Genomic DNA, 11,444 nt, shown 5'->3' with positions numbered 1-11,444 from the left:
ACAGCACAGCACAGCACAGCACAGCACAGCACAGCACAGCACAACCCTCCGTCCAGCAGCACAACCCTCCGCTCCGGCAGCCGCTCGCTGCGCTCGTGTCGGTGGCGAACGGCGTGTCCCGTCCTCCAGGCCCGTAATGGAGATGCATTCCCAGCAGGAAGCTCTAGGAAAGGGCAGGAGGAAAATGTTTAAGGTCGAAGGAGTCAAAGTAGCAGGGACAGGGTTGTTGTGCCCCAAACAAAGCCGGGACCATCCCAATGTTGGGTGGGCGAGCCCTGCAGTGGCTCGGCCGGCGGCTCCTGCAGCCTCCCCACAACTCCCAGGTCTGTTCGGGGTTCCAGGGCTGCAGCTGACCCTGCACTGCCCTCGTCCTGCCGCCAGGGTCTGCCTGCCGGTGTCCCCATCCCACAGGCATGCTCTGAGCACAGCAAGGCCACCCAGAGTGCTCAGGGACTCACCAGCCACCGGTACAAAGACACAGGAAATCTCTCCCCAGCCTCTTTCCTCCTCCTGTCCCCTCTCTCCTGGTACCACCACGAAAGGCTCAGCCCCTCCCACTGCTCCCCAGCTTGGTTCTCCTGCTCTGCTCTTCCAGCCTGTCCCCAGCTGGGTTCTCCTCTCTGCAAACATTCCGGGCCCTTCACCTCCTGCTCAAATGGTGGGCCCAGAACTGCACACAGTTCCTGTGGATAGGATCGAGGTTACTGGGATTTAGGATGGGGAAATTGGGCTCTAGAAGGTGGGATGAGGGACCACAGGCAGGCTGGGAGCTTACATCAGCAGCCTGGAAAATCTGGAGTGGGGTTGGGATCCCACAGCCCTGGTGCCACCAGGGCTCAGGAAAGGCTGCACCCCTGGCAGTTCCCATGGGGAGCAGAACTTTGACACTGGAGGGTTCTCCTGCCTGGCAGGGAAAAGGAGAAGGCACGCCAGGCCTGGTGGCCAACAGAGCCTGTGGAGCCGGGAAACACGGCTCATTCCTGCCAGGGGAGGGAATTAATTGTTGGAGCAGCTCGTTAAGGCATTGGCAGGCTCAGCACTGGCAGGAGGAACTGACAGCAGACTTTTGCTAGAAGATGTTTTGCATCAAACAAGAGTTAATTTGAGGCTGTCCTGCATCACCCACACGTTTTCTCCAGAGGCAGCCCTGAGCTGGAACGGGGGGTCACAGTGTGGCCTTTGGAGCTGGGGAGCAGGAGCTGACCCTGCTGGGCCTGCAGGCTGTGGGCAAACACCTTGCACAGGTCTTTAGTCCATCCCTAAGTGAGGAATCCTCTGGAGCTCCCGCTCAGTCCCTGTGTGGCTGCAACCAAATCCTGATCAAGTGACAGGCTGGGAGAGCTGGGGGGGGTCACCTGGAGAGGAGAAGGCTCCAGGGAGACCTAAGAGCCCCTTCCAGGGCCTAAAGGGGCTCCAGGAGAGCTGGAGAGGGACTGGGGACAAGGGATGGAGGGATAGGACACAGGGAATGGCTTCCCACTGCCTGAGGGCAGGGATAGATGAGATAGTGGGAATTGCCCAGAGGAGCTGTGGCTGCCCCAGCCCTGGAAGTGTCCAAGGCCAGGTTGGATGGGGCTTGGAGCAACCTGGGCTGGTGGAAGGTGTTCCTGCCCATGGCAGGGGGTGGGACTGGATGGGCTCTAAGATCCAGGCTGTTCTGAGATTCCATGACAGCAGAGGCACCCACCAGGTCTTGTCTCCCGTCACTCTCCTGATGCCATGGAGTGTGAGCAGTTCCCAGTGCCACAGCAGTAACTCTTGGCTGCTCAGGCCCAGATTAGACCCTTGATCAGACACCAGTTTCCATTGTGGCTGTTTCTTGTTTCTGACACCTGGCACCAGCAGATGTTGTCCTTACACCAACCAGTGTGTGGGATTTTCCAGGTCTGGGAACAGCACCTCTGCTCCCAGCAGATGGGCAATTAACCCCTTTACCCCTCTTTGGTAGGAAAGGTGGGAAAACCAAAATATGGCTGGTATTTCAGGGATGCTGAGTTGGCCCTGCCCGGGTGTTTGCAGTTATCAGCCTCTTTGGGAGTGGGAACATCCAACTACCACTCGTGGAGCTGACCTGTGCTCCCCCTCCTGCGCCCAGCGCGGTGCCAAGAGGCTGCACCTTGCCAAGTGTTTACAGTAACCCTTGGCAGGGACCCAGGGCTGCAACAAAGACATCTGCTAATCCTCAGAAATGAGCTTTCAGGAAAGAGAAGCTCGAGGGTTTCAGGGAAGCTCTGCTCCCAGCCGGGCTCTGCGAGGGGCAGCACACCTGAGCCCCCCGAGACTGGGATTTGTCTCAGGCAGCAGCTCCCAGCAGGTTCCCTCTCTTGGATTAGTTATTCTGCAGCTCTCGTGGCCTCTGTCCTCGTTCCTGCAGCCTCCTTGCTGTGCCAGGATCAAAGGGGATCCTTGTGGAGAGTCCACGTGGGACCTGAGCTGAGCCAGGCACTCAACGCCTGAGCAGAGCTGCTCCCTCAGCCCTGCCCTTCCCTCTCCTGGGTCACGAGGCTGCAGGAAAATGGGACAAGGAACGAGGTGCTGGCAGCAGAAGAAAGGCTGATCCTGCTGCCATACAGCAGCACTGTTTGTCCCCACTGGAGCCAGGTGCTGTGTGGAGTGTGGGGCTCACCAAGGTGGGATGTCCTCACACCCTCTCAACACACAAAACCAGGCAGGTGCAGCCCCTCTGCCAGGATTCAAATTCCCTCTTTGGAAACATCCACCCATACTTTTATGGCTCTGAGAGAAACAAGCCAATTTCCCAGGGAACATGCTCAAAACCCAGACAGATCTGAAGTTTTAGGGTGCTCAGAACCCAGACAGCTCTGAAGTTTTAAGAGTTTTCCTTCTCCCAAGGCTGCAGCTGCTTCCTGTGTGGTGCCTTGGCAGTCCCAGCTCCTGGGTCGGGTCCTGCTCGAGCACCACCTCCTTTGGAGAGCACATAAAGCCTTTCCTGCTGAATCCCGGCTGGCTCCTGCTCAGCTCCTCTCCCTCTCCTGGAGAGAGGCTCTCAGTGCTCCCCGGGCTGGGAAATCACATGCTTGATGGCTTCAACATGATGTCATTGTTTTTGGAAGAGACCTGGGTTTGCTGGGGCTGGGTTTGCTGGTTTGTCAGGCACACACGGGCACAGGGCAGGGGCCTCCTCCTGGTGCAAATATCCAGGTGCTCACTTCCAGCATTAAAAATTCCTGCAGAAATGGTTGAGAGGGGCTGGTGTGTGCAGGGACACTGAAGGATGCCCTGGGGGGGTCACAGACACTTTTGAGGATGCCCTGGGGGGGTCACAGACACTTTTGAGTCCTCCCCGTGCACTTGTCCCCAAATCCAGGAGTGACCATGGGGTCACCAGCCCAGAGACAATATCCAGCTCAGGAAGTCCCAAAGCTGCAGATTGCTGGACACCAGGAGGGTTTCCTGGCAAAGGGCTGTCCTTGGGCTCGTTCCCTGTACCCTGTTGGCTCTTTGGGGTTTCCCCCAGCACAGAAGGACCAGGGGGTGCACAGAGAGCAGCTTCTGCTGGGGAGTCCTTCTCTGATGCCAGTTGGTGACAAGGTGCTTTGCCAGATGATCTGCCTCATTAACACACCTGATTTTGTCTGCCTCATTTTTGGAGCACTTTAATGTCAAAGAATGTGACCTGGGGCACAGTCCCCCATCCGTGCCTGCCTGCAGCTCCCCAGGGGATTGGATGGTTTGTCCTCCCTGCTTGAGACACGAAGTGGCACATGGAAGGATGTCCTAGGCAGCCACCTGCCATCCTCCACCCCTCTGTGGCCCAGCCAGAGTCCAGAGGCTCAATATCCAGCCACAAAATGAACCTGAAAGAGTTGAATTAACCTCATCTCCTCCAGCTGACCAGCAGTTGAGAGCTGGAGTGAGCACAGCTCAGGAGCTCAGCTGACTTGCCAGCATCATCCTGCCCAAAGCTTCCCAAGGATCCCGAAATCATAGAAACATTTGGGTTGGAAAAGCCCTCTAAGATGGAGTCCAACTGTTCCCCCAGCCCTGCCAAGGCCACCACTAACCCGTGTCCCCAAGGGCCACATCAGACTTGTGCTCCAGCCCCTGGCCCAGCTCCGTTGCCCTTCCCTGGAATGCTTTCCCTGGAAGGTGAATCCTCTGCAGTTCTCTGAGGAAAGCTCGAGGCATCCCTGGAACAGGTCCCTGTGCCATGAGCAGGCTGGGGCAGACACAGAGCAGGAGAGTTCAGGGTTGGGTTCCTTGAATTGGACACATGCAGGTGAGTGATGCTGTGGGTGGGGTGGGAACAGGATCCACCCCACTGGCTGTGCCTTGTTTGCATGTATGGGGTGGACTCTTCACCCTTAACCAGGTAAATACAGAACATCCCAAAACTGGGAGATGCTGTTCCCAATGCCCAGGAGCAGAGGCACCAGTCCTAAAACATGGCATCGCTGGGGAAAGTGAACTTTGGATTTTTGAAAACAGCCTGTGCAGCCCTTTGGTGAGCCAGGAAAGCTGCTCCCTGCCCAAGGCCAGGGGCCAGCACGTGTGGCTCTGCCTGGGCTCCTCTCTCCAGCAGTCTGGGAATGCCTCTGCCAGTGGGAGACAATGAATGTCCTGTGAGCAAGAGGGGTGCAAGATGCTTTGTATTCTCCTCAGACCTCTTTCTTTTAAGAAAGACACCAGTTCCTTTTATTTTCAGAAGTGACTTTTTAAAGTTCTGCATTCCCGTTTTTTTAACGAAGAACTAATTTAATAAAGAACCTCTTCCTTATCCTCACAGGGTAGGAGCTGCTTCTATCTAATGCAAGAGTTGCTGCTCTTATCTGTAATAATTCTTTGATCTGTTAAGACATGTCTGAGCCTGGTATCCAGAGAAGAGAATCAGGCTCCCATCCAAACTTGGCAAAGGAACAGCTTTTCCCCGTGATGTGTGTTGCAAGAGCATCTCGGGATCCTCTCAATGAATGGGCTCTTTTTGCAGCTGGTGTTACATGAGCCAAAAAGGAGAGTTTGTGTCTGAGTCAAAGCCCTGACAGTGTAACACGACACGAGGCAGGGCTGGGACAGAACCATCAGTTTATCTTGGGCTGCAATTCCATGTTGTGGCAGGAGCTGTTTGTTTTAATGCAGGAATTGCTGTGGGAGAGGGTCAAGCTGAGACAGACATTTGATTTCGTGTCAGGACTTCACTGATGGAGTCAGTGTGGATTCAATGAGCCTTTCCTGCTCTTTGTGCCAGCCTGGATTTGCCTCTGTCCTCCCCCTGGCTGTTGGCTCTTGTTTTTCTGTTATTTGCTAAAATAAATATCCTCCAACATCAGAATCTTCATTGGAGTCTGTGACAGAGTCACTCCTTTACCTTTTCTTAGCTAAACCCAATATGGAATCATGGAATGGTTGGGGTTGGAAGGGACCTTAAAGCTCATCCAGTGCCACCAGCCCAGGTTGCTCCAGGCCCTGTCCAGCCTGGCCTTGGACACTCCCAGGGATGGGATCCCACCTGCAGACAGACCCCCATGGCCCACAGGCTGCTTTAAGGGCTTTGTTGTTTTGAGCAGATTAAGACATAATTCCCTTTAAAGCATCCCATGCATTTTTTCTCTCTGTGGGATTAACACCAAACGTCTGATGGAATTTTTAGCCCATTTCCATTTTTACACATTTTTTACAGTCTGGTTTTGGACACTTTTGATTTATCTTAATAAACTTTCTATGCCAGGGCTGAGCCAGCTGCTATTGCTGGAGCACTGCTGCTTCAGGGGTCTGTGTACAACTGACTTTGTGCCATGTCTCTGCTCCATCCTGGGCTCTGGATAACCAGGATTCTGTGGAATTGTTGCCATCAGGATTTACTGGCAGAGCAGCTGAAGGACCCTACAAACCCTGGGATTCTCAGCCCAGATAATGCTGCCCCTGAGCTCTCAGGTTGTTTTGTTAAGGACATTTTTGGCATTGGGAAAACAAAGATATTCTGGGTGTTGGGTTTTGCCAGATCCTAATTTTAGCTGCAGTTCTCCTGCCTCCAACACCCCCCGGTGGATCTGTCTGTGGATGTTTCCCCAGTCACCCCCCATCTCTCTGTCAAACCTGGGGAAGGAAATAATTCTCCTTTTTAGGGTCCAGGAAGAGGAATAGTTTCTTGCAGGCTCCTGTAGGGGGGGAGACTTTGGACATGCTGCCCTTGGTGCATGCCCAGCTCTGCACCCTGGATGTATCTCCCTCCATCTCTCTTCACACATGGCAGCAGGAATGAGGATCAGGCCAAGCTGGGCTCCCTCCACCGGGATCATCCTGCTCCTGGAAGTTAAAAATGAATCACAAAGAGGAGTTTGAGCTCTGAGGTTGGTGAGGGGTTTCTGTCTATGGGCAGAGGGGCACTGGGAAATAAAGGGAGAGAGGGAAGGACAAGTGGAGGGATGGATGGAGATGGATGGATGGATGGATGGAGGGAGGGAGGGAGGGAGGGATGGTGGATGGATGGATGGATGGATCATGGATGGATGGATCATGGATGGATGGATGGATGGATGCAGATGGAGGAACAGAGGGATGAAAGGATGGATGCATGGATGGATGGGTGGGTGGATGGATGGTGGATGGAGGGACGGATGGAAGTAAGACTTTGATAGTAGGAGATCAGCAGAGTTGTGGGGGAGAGTATGGATGCCCAGGGAGGTGTCACTGGACTGAGGAGCTGTGTGGGAGACTGGGGACATCAGGAGAGGGAGGGAATACCCAGAGTGAACCCTGAACAAAGCTCTGGAGCTGGACTGTGGGGGGAAGGAAAGGAAAAGCCTTTGCTTTTCTGTTTTTCTGTTTCTTATTAGCCCCTCCCAGCACTGATGAGAAGCAGGAGAAAATGCAAGACTATTTCCAACATTTTCTCCCATTTCCAATCTGACAAAATTAGTAACTGGCATTAGAACTGCAAACAAACCAAACCATGTTCTGTTAATCTGTGCTGGGGAGGTCCCGGCTGTGGCAGAAGTGTTTGGGCAGGGGGAGAGCCTCGAGTGAGGCAGGAACGTGGCGGGGTGACCGGGATAAAGCAGGCGGTGTGGCAGCTCCCCGTCCCCTCTGCAGCTCCCGGGAAGCTGAAGGAGGCGGGGAGCGGAACAGCCGGGCAGGACCGCAGTGGGAGCGTCTCCCGGCGGGGAGCGGCTGCTGGGCTTTGACCGAGAGCATCGAAGGGCTGCGAGAGCAGAGGGAGCCGCCGGGATCGCGAAGGGTCAAGTGGAGGTCGGGGCTGGGCTGAAAGGGGACGTTCCAGAGGGGAGGCCGCCCAACAGCTGAGCCTCCGCAGGGCTCGCTGTGCCGGCCCTGCCAGGATTTCCTCTGCTCTGGGACCGCTCCCGAGTCCCGCTCCCACCCGGGCGGGAGGGCTCCGAGCGGCTCGGCCCCGCAGGGAGGGGAGCAGGGCTTGCAGGAAGCTGGAGGAGGTTTTGCCGAGGGGCAGGGCAGCCCCAGCGCCTCTCACACGGCTGTTCGGTAACCAGATCCCGCGTTCCGGCGCTCAGCAGCCCCGCAGAGCTGCAGGGCCTGGAGCAGTGAGGGCTCAGCCCCATCTGTGTGCCCAAGCCCACAGTGCCGTGCCGGGGGCACAGGCTCCCCAGCCCCCCTGCTCCACGCAGGGAGGGGGCCGAGGGCTGATCTGCAAAGGAACTGCTGCCCCAGGGCCCTCTGCAGCCCTCTGGGAGCCCCTTTAGGCACTGCAAGGGGCTCTAAGGTCCCCCTGGAGCCTTCTCCTCTCCAGGCTGAACCCCAGCCCTCTCAGGAGAGGTGCTCCAGCCCTTGGCTTCACTGCCCAGCAGGGATGACAAAGCCTTGTCCGAGATGCAGGATCACAGGTGGGATGCCGTGCATCTTCCTGCCTCCCTCTGGACTGAGGAAAGAGAAATGGGCATGAAAGTGGTCATTTATTCATGTATTGGGGCCTTATTGCTCATAGTCATGACCATTGATAATATATATTTATATAATAGATATGTTAATATAAATGGTCATATTTGGTCATATATATGGTCATATTATTCATATAAATGGTCCTTTATTCACATATTATGGTTCCTTGGGAGTGTCCAAGGCCAGGTTGGATGGGGCTTGGAGCAACCTGGGATAGTGGCAGGTTGAGTTCTCAGTCCTTGATCTCCACACAGCAGTGAAGACAAAGCTCCTGGAGATGCTGGTCTGAAAATCCAGCACCATTTTCCCTTCCAGAAGGACTGATATGTAGATCCAAGTGCTAATGAATGAAGGTTGTGGCTGGGATGTATTTTTGACAAATGGCTACAAAGAGCTGAGTTACAACCAGCCCCTTGGCAGGGAGGTGTTGCTCATTTTGGGTTAAGGAGTCACCAGTTAAAGCAAAGAGTATTTCATCAAACAGAACTGTCAGCCCCTTAACTTCTTACAATTCACGAGCTTGATCTCTCCAAACTACATATAAAGAAGTTCTTTTTAAAAAGTGACACTTCAATTTTTCATTTACTGCTTAATTCTCAGAGCTGGGACTTAAAAATAGCATATGGATATTGCAATGTTCTGACAAAGATCTGGGGCTTATTTTCTGATATATCCTTAAACATCTGAGGTGTTGTAAGGTTGTGGTGAGTGACATCTGTTTCTGATGACTCCCAGAAAAGTGATTTTTAGGGAGCTGAGTTTGGAAAGCCTTTAACCCTTTGAGGAATCATCACAAGAGAAATTCTGTAATCTCCAAGAACAAGAACGTTCAAATTTCCTCAAACTGAGCAGCCAGGACACAAAAATCAGGGGCTGCTTTTAATAATCTTGGCTTTATCTTCCCAGTGCTCATTTCCTCTTTGATCTGGTGCCTCTGCAGGACAATCTGATGAAGGCTCAGCTCCACCCAGGTTGGTGAAGCCCTGAAATCCCCAACTGACCCCGCAGCAGGGAGGGAAAATCAATGTTTACTCGATGCTCTGCCCACAGATGAGCACAGGCAGTTGAGCCCTGGCCCAGCTCCCCTGGCTCTGCTGCGGCTCCTCCGGCAGGACACGGGGCTGGAGAGCAGGGCCATGTGTTTGCTGGGGATAGAACAGAGCCAGAGCAGAGCCTGCTCCACACACCAGCGGCTGGATCATGTGTTGGCAGAGAGGAGAGGAAGCTGCACAGCAGCGTGTTCCCTGCAGGGCCAAACTCCAGTAATTGGAACTGCTTGGCACTCCAAAGAGCCGATGAAAAACTTTGGGAAGCCACTGAGGTTGTTTCTTATTTTCACAGGGGCAAGCCTGGAATGTGCCATGAAGTTGGGAGGAATTGAAGTGTAACCAAGATTACAACAGAACCAAACCCATTCTGCAAAGGCCTGAATTTGTTTGTTTATTCTCACATCCCCCACTGGGGAGGTGAATTCAGCCCATTTCCAAAGCCAGGAGTCACTTCTGTCACAGAATCACAGAATATTCTGAGCTGGAAGGAACCCCCAAGGACCATCCAGTCCAACCCCTGGCCCTGCACAGACACCCCAACAATCCCACCCTGTCCCTCAGAGCATTGTCCAAACCCTCCCTGAGCTCTGGCAGCCTTGGGGCTGTGCCCACTGCCCTGGGGAGCCTGGGCAGTGCCAACCACCCTCTGGGGGAAGGACCTTTCCCTGAGATCCAACCTGACCCTGCCCTGGCACAGCTCCATGCTGACCTCTTCTGCAAAGGCCCAGACAAACACTCCTGTGCCAATCCCTCAGATAAGGGCTTGGAAAACCTTGGGCTCTGTTTCCAGCAGAGGAGTGGCCTCAGTGCTGGGTTGCTCTGCTGACTGTGCTCTAGATCAAGACTTGCCTGATACAGACCTTGCTTGAGGTGATGTTATGCAAGAGGATAAGATGATCCATTCAGTTTTCAATGTACCCATCTAGGTGTCTTCAGCACTTTCTCAATAAGAAAGGGATATTACAAACCTGTCTTACTGAGATTATACATATAATGTATAATGTTTATATATTTATATGTGATGTTTTTTAAACATCAGCACCCAAGCACTTCCCCAGTGCACTCTACAGAGAGAGAGCCTACTGGTGGAATTTCTAGTATATATGTGTATCTGTATGACATATATACTCTATATATCATAGAGATATATATATGATCTTTAAGGTCCCTGCCAACCCAAACCATTCTCTGATTCTATGATTAGGAAGGAATTCCCCCCTGTGAGGGTGGGCAGGCCCTGGCACAGGTTGCCCAGAGAAGCTGTGGCTGCCCCTGGATCCCTGGAAGTGTCCAAGGCCAGGTTGGACGGGGCTTGGAGCAACCTGGGCTGGTGGAAGGTGTCCCTGCCCATGGCAGGGGTGGGACTGGATGAGCTTTAGGGTCCCTTCCAACCCAAACCATTCCATGATTCTATGATATCTGCACACAACATATAAAGAATGAGAGAAAAGCAGTTACCATCTGTTTTACATGGAACTGAAACAAGGAACTAAGAAATTAGTCAAGGATCATAAATCAGTTACAGAATTGAAAATTAAAGCAAACTCCCTTTAGTACTTCTTTGGTCTGGGCAGGAAAGTGCTCTGAGATCTGTTGATAAGAGTGGAACAAAGCACTGATATTCCTAAGGCAACATGCTCAGCTCCATGAGGTCCAAAGAGCTGGAAGAGGGGAGTTTTTCCACTCTACCTGCAATAATCCTGGTGCAATTCTCCTCCCATTTACTCCTCAGCAGCCCCCCCCCAGCCTGCAAGCTGGGTCTGCCCCACAGGCTCCTTACCTCGTGTTTACTCAAGGGTTAAGGCCTGGAGCACGCAAGGCACAAAGCACGCCTGCCTCGTGTGTGGGAGTAAATGTCATATCCCCTGCACAGGGTATTTATAGCACGGCACTATTTGGGAAGTGAAACTTTGACAGTGAACTGTTCGAGCCGTTGCTTCAGGGTGAAGTTCTGAGGAAGGAAACGGCCCCAGTTGGACACTGTGGCTCCGGGTGGCTCCGGGTGTCACAGCCAAAGCAGCGGGGCCTGGGTGAGGCCACCTCGGCTCTGGGGGCTCCAGGATCCATTGGAGGGAGTGTCCCTGCAGCTGGCATGTCAATCCTGTGTCCCCATAGAGGACAGAGCGCTGTTACCACAGTTCCTGGTGGAGGAGCTCTTCCCATGGACAAAGTCCCCACGAGACAGGCCTGTCTTCTGGAGGCTGCCATCTCCCCAAACCCCCAAGCCACTCCACACAGGTTCTCCAGGGTAGCTGCCCGTGGCCAGACACCAAACTCCAACACAGCCTGAGGGAGGGGAGACCTTCACCCAAGAACAGTGACTCTGGGAATGCCAGCACATGGTGGCCCCCACATCTCCTGTGCTCAGGAGGGCTGGACTTCGGCTTCTAGGAGAGGGATTAGGACAAGAGAGCATGGACTGTGGCTGCAGAAAGTCTGGGGTGGCAGGGGTGGTCAGAGTTCTGCCTTTAAAATGGTGCCATGCCAGCAGGGCTGGTGGGATGATGCAGTTCAGCTGTTCCATCC

At 53.7% G+C, this 11,444-nt stretch overlaps 1 long non-coding RNA gene across 1 annotated transcript in view; it reads right to left on the bottom strand.

The window, feature by feature from the left end:
* Positions 1–10,735, bottom strand: part of LOC115307821 — a 13,236-nt gene extending 2,501 nt beyond the window's left edge. The window contains exons 1-2 of the long non-coding RNA XR_003916185.1: positions 10,699–10,735; positions 6,055–6,264 (exon numbers count right to left, since the gene is read on the bottom strand). This is a non-coding gene — a long non-coding RNA (uncharacterized LOC115307821). The remainder of the gene's footprint in view (positions 1–6,054; positions 6,265–10,698) is intronic.
* Between the last annotated feature and the right edge of the window lie 709 nt (positions 10,736–11,444).

The sequence above is a fragment of the Manacus vitellinus genome, unplaced genomic scaffold (genome assembly GCF_001715985.3).
Source record: "Manacus vitellinus isolate BGI_N305 unplaced genomic scaffold, ASM171598v3 scaffold_100_pilon, whole genome shotgun sequence".
Classification (NCBI taxonomy): domain Eukaryota; kingdom Metazoa; phylum Chordata; class Aves; order Passeriformes; family Pipridae; genus Manacus; species Manacus vitellinus.
Note: the sequence above shows the minus strand (reverse complement) of the source record. Positions and strands in the feature narration are given on the sequence as shown.